Source organism: Pogona vitticeps, chromosome 5 (genome assembly GCF_051106095.1).
Source record: "Pogona vitticeps strain Pit_001003342236 chromosome 5, PviZW2.1, whole genome shotgun sequence".
Classification (NCBI taxonomy): Eukaryota; Metazoa; Chordata; class Lepidosauria; order Squamata; family Agamidae; genus Pogona; species Pogona vitticeps.
In genome coordinates, this window is record NC_135787.1 from 191,756,649 (window position 1) to 191,772,500 (window position 15,852).

Genomic DNA, 15,852 nt, shown 5'->3' on the forward strand with positions numbered 1-15,852 from the left:
CATTTTTACATCCTTTTGAACTGCTAGGTTGGCAGGAGGTGGGACAAGCGATGGGAGCTCCCTCCGCCACATGGATTTGATCTTACGATGGCAGGTCTTCCAACCTTGCAGCCCAGATTTAACCTGCAGCACCACCACGTCCCGAAAACATTGGTTTAGGTCTAGCTTTATGGAACCATGTATGCAATGGGAAATATAGGAACAAAACGCACACCATATCTCTCATGTTGATCGTGCCTCTTTTGGGTTGTTAAGAATCTAGGTCTGCCGGGAAACAGTTAGTGTGCTTTCCACATGCCCTGTTCCCCACCAGAAAAACTGGAATTTTGGGGGTGGTATAAATAGGAATGGCACACTGGACCAGCAACAGCTGAATATCTGGAAGCAGCAAGAGAGAATGCTGATTGATAGATACTAAGAAATCTGTTAGAGCCAAGAAATCCATTCCCTAAAATTTTGCGTCCTTGATTCTGAATATAGTTGGAGGCTTCTATTTTCTGCCTAGAGGCAACGCAATGTGGTGGTTAGAGCATTTTACTGGGAGGTGGAGAATCCAGGTTCAACATGCTGGACAGCTCAGTGGTTTTGTCCTCTGGCTGCAGAGATGGTTGGGAGTTCGATTCCCCCACTGGGCCTCCTGGACAGGGGCTGCACCGGATGATCCATAGGATCCCTTCCAGCTGTGCAGTTCTAATATGATGATGATGAAGATTCACCTTGAGCCATGAAACCTGCTGGGCAACCTTGGGCCAGTCACTATAGGTCAGATAGCCCTTTTTGGAAGGATGCTAGGTGGATAAAAAAGGGAGGACAGCCGTAAGCATCACGTTGAACTCACTGGAGGAAAACCAGGGTAACAAGAGTGAAGAGTGTGAACCAGAGTCGAGGGTTGAAGTCAGAAGGAGAAGGAGGATCAGAGATCCAGAACTTGTATTTCTGTAGCTCGGAGATTGGGAGTTTGCAGAACCAGCAAACGAAGGCTTCTTTCTGGATCACTGGATAGCGTTTTAACACTTAGGTTCTATTTCTTGCTTAGAGACCGTCAATGGACTTACGATTGGGGAAATATTCTTTCAGTAGAAGCCTTCAAAAAGGCATATTCAATGGAACCGAAACCACTTCCCCCCCACCCAAACTTTGAATTACATTCCCCTTGGCTGGCCTTCGCCAGTGGAGGCGAGACGGACCGTTTTTACTTATTGCCAGTCTAATTAGAGAGACTGCCTTCCTTGCTCTCTCTCTCTTCTTCGCTTGCCTCTTCTATCTTCTTCTTCTCCCCCTTCCCAAAGCTACAGTCACTGAGCTCCAGGGTTGCCTCTCTTTCCATCTTCCTAATTGGCATGTTCATCCTAGCAGCTTGGTCTTAAGACATTTACAAGAGACATTACACTTCATTCAGAGATCTCTTTCGGGAGGGGCGGGGAATCTTCTTTGGGAGGGTTCCAATTCAAGGCAAGTGCAAGGCACTTCTTCCTTTGTTATAGCCACCACAACTCTTACACAAAGACGGACAATCCCTGAGCCAAAGAACAGGCAGAGAATTTCCAACCTTCTCCCTCCTTCCAAGCTTTCCTGATAGAGCTCACACAAAATGAAGGAACAAGTAGTGGTGCCAAGCCCTCTCTCCTCTCCTGCCTCTCGCCCTTGGGGCATCACTGAACACACCTGGAAAATAAAACTGACCCACGCTGCTTGCCTCTCAGGTGCTCGCCTGACAGCTGTTGTCAAGATGCTCTGATGGAGGGAAGAGGAGAGACAGACAGACAGAGATCAGATCCTTTGGGCTGAAGGAGAATGGCATCCCATTATAGGGTGAGGAAACTCAATGGGGGTGTGGAAGTGGTGAACCAACTCCTTGAATATTTCACTCACTTTAGAAGCCCTACTAAGGTTGCTATAAATTGATTCCAACATGATGGCACACAACAACAACAACAACAACAACAACAACAACAACAACAACAACAACAACAACAACAACAACAACAACAACAACAAGGGAAATTAGCCCACATGCACTCTGAAAATGTGCAGTGAGATGGAAACTAATGTCTTTTCCCTTTGAAAAGCAAAGCACAGACATCCAGCTGTGTTGTTTAGTTGTTTAGTCATGTCCGCCTCTTCATGACCCCATGAACCAGAGCACGCCAGGCCCTCCTGTCTTCCACTGCCTCCCAGAGTTTGGTCAAATTCATGTTGGTCGCTTCGATGACCCTATCCAACCATCCCGTCCTCTGTCGTCCCCTTCTCCTCTTGCCTTCACATTTTCCCAACATCAGGGTCTTTTCCAGGGAGTCTTCTCTTCTCATGAGATGGCCAAAGTATTGGAGCAGGAAGGAAAATGGTTTCATTTTCCATGTGATACTTCTTCAGATATCTGAAGGTGGACATCATGCCATATCTCAGTCTTCTAAGGCTAAGCAAAACCCAACTCCTTTGCACGGTCCCCACAAAGCTTGGTTTCTAGACCTTCACCATCTGAGTCACCCTCCTCTGTACACATTCCAGTTTGTCGATATCCTTTTAATAAATGAGTAAAGCTGCTGCATTGACTCCTTCTGTTTCCAAGCACAGTTGGAAAAGTTCTTGAAAGAGCCTAGTCCTCCATAAAAGAATCCTTATGAATGCCAATACAAAGTGACCTGAGGCATATTTCCTGGACAAATATGCAGACTGGCACGACAAAATTGTTCTCCCCGGACACACTTTCCTGAAATTTTCTTGCAGAAACAAACAACATAACAAAATTTGATGTGCCTCTGTCTTATAGAGCCATAGCTCCATGAAACTGCTGCAGCTGAATCCAGATAGCGATACTAAGAGGACCCTATGGGTGTGTACCCCGATATTAATATAACTGATTAATTTTAATACATTTAATGAGTGTGCAGGTTTAAGTCCACACTCCTGCTTAGTGACTAGAGGAGAAATGTCCAAAAATTCCAACGCAAGGATCATGGTTGTCCAACTTGGCCCATTTATAAGGCAGCCTCATATCCTTTGCTATGGGGTAGCCCCATTTGTGTGAACGGAGAGGGAAGATCCTTGCCTCAGAGGGCGGAAGTGCCATCCTAAAGAAGTGGGTCTAACTATAGGTCCCACAGCAATGCATGTTCTCAGACAAGATAAGCCCACCTTTGCTTGCATGTTGTCACAAAGCTAACAAAGGGATGTTTTCAACGCATGCCAATAAGTTGGGTACTTTTGAAGATTTTTGCATAAACTGCATTTAGAAATATGTATTTTGAGAGAAACGCCATATTTGTTCAAAATTAGTGGACAAATACGCAATATGAACCTTCATGCTGCTTTAAGAACAATAGGAAAGACAACATTAGGAAAATCAACGCAGAAAGTGGACAGCAGAGACGAACCAGTGAACCCCTTTGAAACGGGCACAGTTTGATAACAGGTAGACCAATCCCTCCCTCTTTTGATAGTCCTTTGATCTAATGCTGCACCTGTGTCCTTACTCTTATACTATCTAATTCATCAAACCCAGCTTCACGTGTGAAAGTCCTTGCTCAAGCAGATCTCAGGAAAGTAGCTTGATGATGATGGTGGTGGTGGTGGTGGTGATGGTGATGATGATGATGATGATGATGCATATGTCTCAGAACTCTCCAGTCGGAGTGACTAGGGGATTCTAGAAGCTGTGGTTTGAGCCCCACCCTTGTTCCCAAGCTCTGAACTCAACTGATGGATTTGTACATACGTAGACTCTGGAAACTTTACATTTGTCTGAGTGCAAAATCTCAAAGATCTCACATTCTGATTGTAATCTTGAACATTTTAAAAGAGGAAAGGAACGGAGGTTTGGACACAGAAACTTTGCAGGTTCTGGGAAGGTGATCGTCAGTAATGCAATTAGAAATGCATTGGAAATGCAATGAAAATAGGACAGACACCTACTCACAAAGTTCTGGACTCTCTTTGACAAATGTCCTTGTTAATTGTGTGTCTGTCTGTCTGTCTGTGTGTGTGCATGTGTGTGCGTAGCTCGCAATGATGAAATATAAACAAACAGAATAAACAAAGGCTGGTTCCACATTAACTCTGGAGTTGGAACTACAGTTCCTTAATGGATCAGTATTACATGTCAAAGAAGCAAAGGACATTCCAAGACAAGTGGACAACACCTTTTTAATTCTACAGCTACAATGATAAAAAATGAAAGTGTGTTGTGAACATTTATACTTCTCTGGAACTTTCTCCCCAGAGGCTGTATTTTCTTCAATCTGCAGGCAGATCTGTTAACAGCTGGATCTCCAGACTGGCTAGCAGTCAGCAGCTAAAGAAAAGGTCAGCCTGCCCCACATGGAGAGCTCCTTTGGTGTCTCTCTGATGCGCCGGCGCACACAAGCCTGCAAAACAATTTTCTCGGTGCTTCATAATCCACAGTGGAATTCATTCTGGGTCAGTGTGCGCCTGGCACTTACAGAAGCAAGCCATCATCGGGTGAAGATCATAGCAGATGACTCACCAAGCAACGCTGTGACCATGCCCTCTTGGATGCACCCTAAGGCAGTGAGCTGTCTCAAAAACGCAGTTGGCTTCAGGCCTTGAAGGCTGCCACCTATATTTCCCACAGACAATACAGAGTCTAGGCAGGCACCACAAAAGGAACTGAATGGGGCGCCTTGGTCTCTAGGCAAACCAGCACAATGGCATTGAGCAAACGCAACCAAATCACATTCTGAAGAGTTACTGCTAACTTGTCTAGGCTGTTCATTTCATACACAATGTCTTGGTTCCTCTACGCCAGGGGTCCCCAAACTTTTGAGCACGAGGGCCGCATCGTATATTTTCAACATTTTTGAGGGCCGAAGGAACGTGCGCCCACCCGCCCACACAGACGCCTGCACACCTGTCCCCCCCACAGGGGAACAGGCCAGTTAAAACAGCAAGGCAGTCCAGATGTGGCCTGTGGGCCGTAGTTTGGAGACCCCTACTCTACACTATAGCTGTAACTCCCCTCTTATCTTGTCCTTCCATGAAAGACGGAGGAACTGCAAAATTATTTTTGTTACCCATGAGAGGACAAGACATTGAGAGAGAGAGTAGGCACGTTCTGCACAACTGCACAACCCTACTGCAAGTGCGGCTTTGTTGCAAGGACTTTTAAAGACTTAAAGCAGCAGGTGGGTTGTTTGCAGAGTTTTAAAGCTGTCAGTCATTCTGCAATACCTTCTAGCAATCACTGCCCAAACTGTTCAAAGCTCTGAGTTAAACACGTGGTGCCAGGCCCAAGGATTTAACTCTCTGTCGTTCAACCCCCAAAGTGCTGAACTACATGAAGTCCAACTTTTTTTGGAGGGGGGACTTGCTCATTAAGTTACTTAACGATATTAGCATATTAAAAGAGGAAGGTCTGCTTTGAATTGGTTTCAGCGATCACACCCACTGGAGTTGAGCCAAAGCAGAGCAATCTTACCCGCACCAGAAAAGTAACAGCCTCTTGAAAAAGGGCCAGAAATGCATGGTTCTGAATGATCTGGGGATGGGCTGGATCTGTGGTCTAACACAGCTAGCTCCAAGGTGTGTTGAATGCTCACCCTGCCACTACTTTTCCCGTGCATTTTTCTCCCACCAGGAATATTCTCTGCTGTGTTGCAAAAATGCATCCATGACCGTTAACTCTTGAAAATGTGGCCAGAGGAGGTAGGTCCTGTCACTTAGCCATAGCTAAGTGACAGGACAGGAACAATGAAACAACTCTGTGTGGATTTTGCCAGCGGCAAATTCTTGGACATCCTATCAATAGAGAGGTATTCCACAGACACACAAGCTTGCCAGGCCCAGCTCTGGTGCCAAATATTTAGTCGGGGAAATGTTGTTTATGGATTCGTTTGTTCGTTTATCGCATTTATAGACTGTCTTTCCTCCAAAGAGCTGAAGACTTTATACTCCTTCTCCCATTTTTTCTTCTCATAACCCTCCTGCAAGTTTGGTCAGGCTCAGCAACAGATCAGCCACTGATTTTCACCACGGCATGCAAGCCCCTCAAATCCTGTTCCAGCCCTCTAACCGCTACACCATCCCATTCGGAAGATTGTGTGTGGATCAACTATATTACACTTGCACTCTGTTGGTTGAAACACACCTGATTTTGTCTGTCTTTTTGGAAATGAAACAGGTTTAGGCCTGGTTATCTTCTGCATAGAAGGCGAGCAGCTAATACAGGGATCTCCAGATAAAGCTAGAAACATGTTTGAGCTGAAATCTTGGACAGGTCTTGCTGCCAGTCAGAGCTAACAATGCTGGCTTAGATGGATTCAGTACAGGCAGCATCCTATGTTTCAGTGTCCTTTCTGGGCCCCACACTCCACAGCTCTCTTTCAAACATACTACGACCTTCCACAGCTGTCTGGAAAGCTCAGTGTTTTAGATCTCTGGCTGCAGAGCCCGGTGGTTGGGAGCTGAATTCCCCCTCGCTGCCTCCATGGAGAAGAGCCAACCTGTGTAGCCTTGGACAACCTGCAGAGTCCCAGAGCGCCCCCTAGAGGAAGGGAAGGGTAAGCCACTTCTGAGTATTCTCTACCTGGAAAGGATCCCCAGAATTGACTTGACAGCACAGGGCGATGCATATTATGACATTCCAAAGGAACCTTTGAACTCCGTAGCCTCCATCAGAACCTCATGCCTAGAACCCCTGAAGATGAAGGACCATCTGCATTAAATCCTTATTAATGCATCAGCTCCGAACAGGCTGGAGACAATAGCTACTAGGACTCCATTCATGTCCCGGTCTTTTCATTCTGCTCTCTGCAATTATGCCAGCTCTATCTGCTGGCACCAACCGCTTGAATCACAAGCTAATATTAAATTTAAATCCCCAGCTTTAAAAAAATATATAATCAATGTGGAAAAACAGCAGTCTTGCTCGTTCTAGAAGAAGGATTAAGCTTTCTGCTGTGTAATGACTACTTTGTTATTCTTCTGCCCTCCCTCTCCTCTCACCCACTGCCTTTTCAAATTACTGATCGTTGTCTTATGTAACAGCATCATCTGCACTTATTAAATTAACAAGGCTGTGGAACACTTAATGAATCTAAACTCATCAAGTGTTTCCAAAGTTAATCACAGAATGGGAAGACTCTTTTCTCCTCCAGCTTTTTCCTTCCACCTTCTCCGCTCTTCTTTGGTGAGGAATTTGGATTTTGATGACACACAGGCTGCTTAACCCAGTGTTTGCAGCAACACAGGGATGGCTGGTGATTAGAGTATGCCTTCGCTAGGGTGCACCAGCCCACCTCCAGATTGTTCCTAACCGCACCTTTCTACCCCTGTCGAGAAAGGCTCTTACTTTTCCGGTGCGGGTCGGATCACCCTGGTTTGGATCAGTTCCAGTGTGTGTGACCGCTGGAACGGATCCAAAGCCAGCCTTCCTCTTTCAATTCGCGTGAAGTGGCTGAATAATAAGCACGTAGACTATTGTGGACGCGCCACATCAGTTACTTAAAAATGTTAAACAATCTTTCCTTTGTCTCCCCGAAAAAGGGCGGTCGAGAAACTTCCTGCCGTCAAACCCGCCACGTTGGCTTCAACTGCAGGCAGCTTCCGAACCAGCCCTTTAAAAGAAAGCAAACAAACATTTTTTTTACAAATGTTTATATAACTAATGCAGTACATCAATTCCAGTTTATATACAGTTATTAAAAATTCTTTCCCACTTTCCCTGCCTATTCTCAATCAATTTGCCAAGATCCTGAAGTGGCTCTCACTCATTAAGCCACTTCAGGATATTGGCAGAAGCCATTTCCGTGTGAAGGGTCAGGCTTGATTAGATGGTGCTAATCAAGCCCAACTGTTCCCAAGTGGCCCACACTAGATCACTTCCTGCTGGTAGTGCAGCAGTATTCTTATATGCTTCCCACACACTCGCCGGCGTTCAGACACCCTGAATCTAATGAAAGATTTATTACGGCCCCAGCCTTGTGCTTTATTTGCTGTTTGCTGGAGCTACATGGAGGTTCGCAAGTTCCAAGGGTATCTCTCAAGCTTGCAGGGCCTATGGGAGAGAAAGAATACGATTGAAGAGCCTCCTTCTTTCAAATTCTGAGCCGCAAAAAAAGAATGAAAGCAAGCCGGAAAAAAAAGGCACAAAGCACAGCAGGAATCTTTATTGTGACCTCAGATGGAAGGTAAGAGAGAGAGAGTCACACAGAGAGAGGCCTCTGATGGCCCCCGGAGTCTGTTTTATTTTGTTTCCCTGACTATCCTGGATGAACTATAAGCCATGTTTTTATCATGTGAGGATGACTTGATAGAATGTTTTCCAAACAGAGTTACTCGCCAGAATCCTGTTGCTTATGTACACTGACTTAAGTGCAAGGGCATAAAATCACATGAAGAAATTGCCTCTATGGAACAAAGGATCACAGATTCCATTCCATCTCATGTTCCAAGTTGCACAATTGGGCTATGACAAAGAATAAAAACCATTATTTATAAAGGTAAAGGTAAAGGTTCCCCTTGAGAATTTTGTCCAGTCGTGTCCAACTCTAGGTGGCGATGCTCATCTCCATTTCCAACCCATAGAGCTAGTGTTTGTCCGCAGACAATCCTCCATGGTCACGTGGCCAGCGCGACTAGACACAGAACGCCATTTACCTTCCCACCATGGTGGTACCTATTTATCTACTTGCATTTTTGCATTTTGCATGCTTTTGAACCACTAGATTGGCAGGAGCTGGGACAGCCGACGGGAGCTCACACCATCATGTGAATTCGATCTTACAACTGCAGGTCTTCTAACCTTGCAGCACTGAGGCTTCAGCGGTTTAACCCGCAGCGCCACCACGTCCCTATTATTTTTAACTAGTGGCAATTGGACACTGTGATTTAAGCCTATGCGCTTCTGATGGTGTACGCAGAATTAAGATTCTTTCCACTATGAAAAAGAAATTAATCACCTTTATAGTTCCACGCCCCCCAAAGTAGTTGCCTACAGTAGCTGCAATCTTTTCAAAACAACACTCTCCCTCCCTGTTTCCCAAAAGTAGTCAGAAGGTAACTTTTGAATTTTCTTACATTTGTCCTTCTGTTTCTCAAAAGTAACTAGGTTAAAAAAAACATAAACACAACTAAAATATTTGCTCTTGTATAGTTTTTTTAAAATAATGTGACTGCCTCAAAACTTTGGCCAGCAAAATAAAGCACTCTCATCATCAGCCCTGCCTGTCTACTTTGTCCCGTGAACACCCGCAAGGCTGCAGCATGGGGCATCTGAACTTCCATCTCTACCCAAATCCCCATCAGCGATAAAAGTAACTTTAACATTTACAGTCACACCAAAGAGGAGCAATGTTCTCCATTGTTAATTTACAGCCCCAGAAAAGCCAGTCTGGGTGGACTTGGGCCAACTGCACAACCCCAGGGCGCCCCCAGAGGAAGGGAATGGTAATACACTTCTGAATATTCTCTACCCGGAGTAGGGTCAACATGAGGCTCCAATACTTTGGCCATCTCATGAGAAGAGAAGACTCCCTGGAAAAGACCCTGATGTTGGGAAAGTGTGAAGGCAAGAGGAGAAAGAGGACGACAGAGGACGAGATGGATGGACAGTGTCACCAAAGCTACCAACATGAATTTGACCGAACTCCGGGAGACAGTGGAAGACAGGATGGCCTGGCATGCTCTGGTCCATGGGATCATGAAGAATTGGACACAACTAAACAACAACAACAAAAAAGCAAAAGTGAACTGACGGCATGCTATCATCGTTTTAATGCACCTTCATTACGCCATATTGTTGTTATGTACCATCAAGTCTCTTATGAACGGTGGTGACCCTAATAGGCTTCAAAGGTAAATGAGTTTTTCATGGAGTGGTTTCCCCAGTGCCACCCACAAACTGAGTTTTCACAGCCAAGCCTAGGGGAACTGAACCTTGTCCAGCTCTCTCTCCACTACGCTGTCCTGGCTACCCCATTTCTCATAAGCACCAAAAACAGCACTTCTGCCTTTGTTGTATGCGGAAAAATCAATGTACGGAGATCCTAACAGCATTTTTGACGTACATAAGAGTTTGAACCTTGCCACTCCTCCTTGTGGATCTCTGCCACCAAGCTTGAGGATTTGAACCCAGGTCTCCTGAAGCCTAAGTCTTTATCCACTATTGCCTCTCACATTGATTGGGGTAGGGAGGGGAGAACCAGCTCTATGTCAAAGGAAGAGGAAGGTATAAGTGCTGCCTCTGTCTACTCATTCCTGTGCCCTTTTTCTCTGGGCTCAGTTCTGGGGAAAACTGGATGCCAAGTGGCCAGTTGGAAGGAGGAGGAAGGGCCCACTGAGGATACAACGTACTCAAGAGCTTTACCGTTGTTATGTGTCATCAAGTCAGAAATGATTTATAGAGACTCTAGTAGGGTTTCGAAGGTAAGTGGGGCATTCAAGAAGTGATTCTACTATTTCTACTCCCCACCCCGGTGGGTTTCTGTGGAAAAGCTGGGGAATCAAACCCAGATCACCTTAGTCCTAGTCCTTGACTCTATCCACTACACCACACTGGGTATCCATGCTCAATGGCTTAACTCTTCAACAATCTGAAACCAAAAGAAAGCGGTTGATCTTATGAAGGCTCTGGAAACCATCTGTTTTGCCAGAAGAAGAGGTAGCATGAATATTTGAAGGGCTGTCTTGTAAAGGATGGGATGTGGTGCTGCTGCAGGTTAAACCGCAGAAGCCTCTGGGCTGCAAGGTCAGAAGACCAGCCGTCGTAAGATCGAATCCACACAACGGAGGGAGCTCCCATCACTTGTCCCAGCTCCTGCCAACCTAGCAGTTCGAAAGCATGTAGATGTGAGTTGATAAATAGGTACCACCACAGTGGGAAGGGAATGGCATTCCGTGTCTAGTTGTGCTGGCCACGTGACCACAGAAACTGTCTATGGACAAACGCTGGCTCTAGGACTTGGAGACGGGGATGAGCACCGCGCCCTAGAGTCAGACACGACTGGACTAAATGTCAAGGGGAACCTTTACATTTACTTATTTATTTATTTTATTTATTTATTTGATTTTTACCCCGCCCCTCTAGACCATGTCTACTCGGGGCGGCTTACAAAATAAAACAAAACAGTATAAAAATATATAAAATCATAAAAATTACAACTACAGTTTCAATTTAAAACAATTAATTTAAGGAGAGGATTACCAAGATGGAATAGCAAAGAAAAAGAAAAAGAAAAAGAGAAAGACTTAATTGACTGGAGGGAAGGCCTGCTTGAATAACCAAGTTTTTAACTGGCTTTTAAAAACACCCAGCGAGGGTGCCAGCCGAATTTCTGTTGGAAGGGCGTTCCACAGCCGAGGAGCCACCGCCGAGAAGGCCCGGTTTCATGTTTTTTCCTTCCGGGCCTCTCTCGGCGTCAGACCCCTCAGCCGCCCCTGCTGGCTATGTCGGGTGATTCGGGTAGATCTGGGTGGGAGAAGACGGTCTGCCAAATATTGAGGTCCCAAACCGTTTAGGGCTTTATAAGTGATCATTAGCACTTTGAAGTCAACGCGGAAACGGATGGGTAACCAGTGCAAAGCAGCCAGGGTGGGGGAGATATGCTGGTGTTTTCTCACCCCACTAAGGAGCCTGGCAGCCGCATTCTGGACCATCTGAAGTTTCCGCGTCAGCCTCAAAGGCAGCCCCACGTAGAGTGCATTACAATGGTCTAATCTCGAGATTACGAGCGCATGGACTAGAGTAGTGAGGGCCCCCCGATCAAGATATGGTCGCAGCTGGGCAATCCGCCATAGATGAAAATAGGCGGAGCGGACCACGGACGCCACCTGGGTTTCCATGGTAAGCGCCGGGTCCAGATGTATTCCCAAGCTGCGGACCTCACTCTTTGCGGCAAGGGTCGTCCCTCCAAAGGAGAGGGAGTCACCTATGCCGCTGACGGAAGGGCCGCCCACCCTCAAGACCTCCGTCTTGTCCGGGTTCAGCCTCAGTCCATTTGACTGCATCCATTCCAGTACAGTGTCCAGGCAGCGCTGCAGGGACCGGACGGCATCCACTGAAGTTGGTGTAAAGGAGATGTAGAGCTGTGTGTCATCAGCGTACTGATGACACGATGCCCCACACCCCCTGATGACCCCGCCCAGCGGCCTCATATAGATATTAAACAGCATTGGGGAGATGATCGACCCCTGTGGAACCCCACAATTGAGATTCCACGGGGCCGAGACTCTCTCCCCAAGCTGTACTCTCTGGGGGCGGTCCTCCAGGAAGGAGCGGAGCCAGGCGAGTGCCAGGCCACCGACTCCCAACTCGGAGAGCCTCCCCAGGAGGATACCGTGGTCGACGGTATCAAAGGCAGCTGAGATGTCGAGGAGGACCAACAAGGACATGTTGCCCCCATCGGCCTCCCTCAACAGGTCATCCAACAGTGCGACCAGTGCCGTCTCTGTACCATAGCGCGGCCTGAAGCCCGACTGAAATGGGTCCAGAGCATTGGTTTCGTCCAAGAGCGCCTGGAGCTGATCTGCCACCACCCTCTCAACCACTTTGCTGAGGAAGGAAACATTGGCGACGGGCCTATAATTGCCAATTTCGTCCGCCGCCAAATTTGGTTTCTTCCTAATGGGCCTAATGAGTGTCTCCTTGAGGGCAAGGGGAACCTTGCCCTCCTGGAGAGACCTATTAATTATTGCAGTGGCCCATTCAGTTGTTACCGGCCTGGCTGCTTTGATTAGCCAGGCCGGGCAAGGGTCGAGAGAAGAGGTGGTGGCCCGACAGCGATCAAGCGCCTTGCCTACCAAATCTGGTGTTACAGGCTGAAAGGAGTCGAGAATAACCGGGCAGGACGGAGCGCTGGACATCTCTGCTCGATCCATTGTATTTAAAAAAGGAGAAAGGTCACGGCGGATGGCCTCCACTTTGGATTTAAAAAACGCTGCAAATTGGTCAGGTGAGATGCTAGTGGGAGGCCCTTCACCCTGACCAATTCCGGATAGATCGCGAACTATACGGAAAAGTTCCGCCTGCTGGTTGGAAGCTTCGCTTATCCGGTCAGCGAGGTAAGATCTTTACATGTAAAGAATGGAACAAGCTCATTTTCTATCACTCCAAAGAGGAGGACCTAAAGCAATAGAAACACTTGTTACCAGTTGTATTGGCTCTTGCCTTTCCATTGGACCATTTCAGCAATGTGGAGAGGGGGGATCTGCTGCTTGGGTAACAGCCTATCCTCCATATCACCTTACCCGGGCTTCATGCTCTGGAGAGGACACTCCTCGATTCAGAGCATGTTACCATAGTCTCTCAAGACTGAAGGATGCCTATACAGTACTATACAGTACCTAATGTTAGTTAATTAAAATATCCTTGCTTCTCATCTGAATAGAGGAAAACAAGTTTGTTCCGTCTTCTACATGGCAGCCTTTCAATGACCGGATGATGGCTATAAGTCTTCTGTCCTCCAGGCTAAACCTACCCAACACTCTTAACCGTTCTTCTAAGGACTTGGTTGTCAGACACCTCACCATCTCGTTCACCTTCTTCTGATCCCAGTTCAGAGTCTGGAGGGGGAGGTGATGGGCAAAATATCCTCAGGGGTTAGTCCAGAAGTTACTCCCCTCCCAACCTTCATTGGCCATGCCTCCATTACATCACAAGGCCCCGCCCATGTATGACGGAGGCTACTGAGCCTAATTTTCCAGAGGAGAGGGCATGAGTTTGCGCCAGATCTTAGTCCAAACTTCACATGAGCTATTCAAGATGCTGAATCCAATCCCTCAAATAGGTACAGGACCTTGGAAAGCTCCTCGTGAAATTAGAATCAAACCCTGGAGCAGATCCAAAGCCCACCGGACACTGGAATCACCAGCCTATGCTGCTTTTATGAATTCACAAGAACCTGAACGCTGGTCTCAGATTTTCAGGCTGAAATTTTTGGGAATGAGATCCAGCCAACCTGGCCACCCCAGGCGAGGGCCCTATGCTCTGATCCACGAGTAGGCACCTGATCTTACAGGATTCTCTGTCTGCACACGCACACACATGATTGAACAGGTATGGCACGGAAATTTATTGAGTCTGAATTATTATAGAGAGGCACCAATTTTCTACTTCATAAATTGGTGTCTGCATGGTTTTGTACTTACATGGTCTCAGCAATTTACAATCCAGCTTGCAGCTCAAAAGGACACACAGAAATGTGCTATCTGCAGGGGAAAAAATTGTTTTACTAAACCAGGAGCGGGCAGACCTTTGGCTTCTGGGAACTACTTTAAGATCCACCAGTTTGAGGCAGTGGCAGAATAGGTTCGGACCGATAGACGTTTGCTAGTAATTGACAAGCAATGTGTCTCTGAGCATGCCTTCAGCCTCAGAAGTGATCCTTACTATCAGAACCCAGCTCCTGCAGAAATTCACTGCCTCTGCATTCTTTCTTTGCAACTTAGATGGGGGAAAAACCTTTTAGCTGCTGCTATTGATAGACAATAAACCATTGCTGATCTATTTTAATTAATTCAGAGATCTGGCAGCAAATCCAACACCACGTTTTGCACACTTTACTCTGGGTAAACGTTACTTTATGCAAAAACATTACACAGCACCAGTTTCTGACAGGTGTGTCCCGATGTTCCATTAAGTTCTGTGGGTCTTCCTCTCTAGCAAATGGGTTGCAGCCTACAGCAAATAACAGATGCCCTGTGTTTAAAAAAAATGTACCAAATCACTACTTCTCAGGCTAGGAAAGAACACACGTCCACCCTCCTTGCATTGGCTTTGTCTAAACATTTTACGCCCACCAGATTGGCATAATCATTAACACTCTTCAATTCAGCTCATTCAGAACCAGAGTTTCATTGGCTGGATTTCCAAAGAGGACCAAATTCTGCTTACTGCTCTGGTGGAGAGAGGAGAGTACGCTATAAATGTGGATTTATACTAGGACTTTTTAAAATTACAGGACTCCAGCAACAAGCCTACCGAAATTTCCCTTTTTCTGTTTCTCATCCTAACACACACACAGACACACTCACGGACAATTTCTTGCTCCAGGCTAGCTTTGGACTGCTGGATTTGCGATCTTTCCTCCCGCCAGCCCATCAATCGCTGCCTCTCCTTTTATAAATACAATAAGGAGACATCCCCTCCTTTCCGCCACCTCTCTGCTTGGCCCTGACAGTGCCATAAAACACCACGGGTGCTAGGAGTGCACATGTGTAACTATCAGGACTCACAATGATGAGAGATCAAGGAGTGGGAGGGATGGAAGGAGCATGAAATACGAGCCAGCCTTACCAGCCTTACAGCCCCTGGATGGCAAGAGCCATCAGGAACAAGCAAACTGGAATGTGGGGTGGGAGGGGGGCGCTGCCCTGTGATTTACAGCCCTGTAGCAGGCATCGACTTTTGGAAAAAAAACTCTTGCATCTGACCCCCCCAAGACAGCTCTAGAGGAACCGAGATGTGGGGGAGAGGGAGAGAGCAAACGGACAGATACAGGCGGGTCTTCTCTGACTCAGAGGAGTGATTCTAGGTAAAGGTAAAGGGTTCCCCTTGACATTTAGTCCAGTCGTGTCCGACTCTAGGGCGCAGTGCTCGTCCCCGTCTCCAAGCCGTAGAGCCAGCGTTTGTCCATAGACAGTTTCCGTGGTCATGTGGCCAGTGCGACTAGACATGGAATGCTGTGACCTTCCCACCAAGGTGATCCCTATTTATTGACTCACATTTTAACATGGTTTTGAACTGCTAGGTTGGCAGGAGCTGGGACGAGCGACCAGAGCTCACTCCGTCGCATGGATTCAATCTTACGACTGCTTGATCTTTGGACCTTGCAGCCCAGAGGCTTCTGTGGTTTAACCCACAGCGCCACCACGTCCCTAGTGATTCTAGAGCCAAATACA

At 46.8% G+C, this 15,852-nt stretch overlaps 1 protein-coding gene across 1 annotated transcript in view; it reads right to left on the minus strand.

The window, feature by feature from the left end:
- PLXNA4 (plexin A4) overlaps nucleotides 1-15,852 on the minus strand; it is a 635,072-nt gene that overhangs the window by 250,828 nt on the left and 368,392 nt on the right. The window lies entirely within an intron of this gene.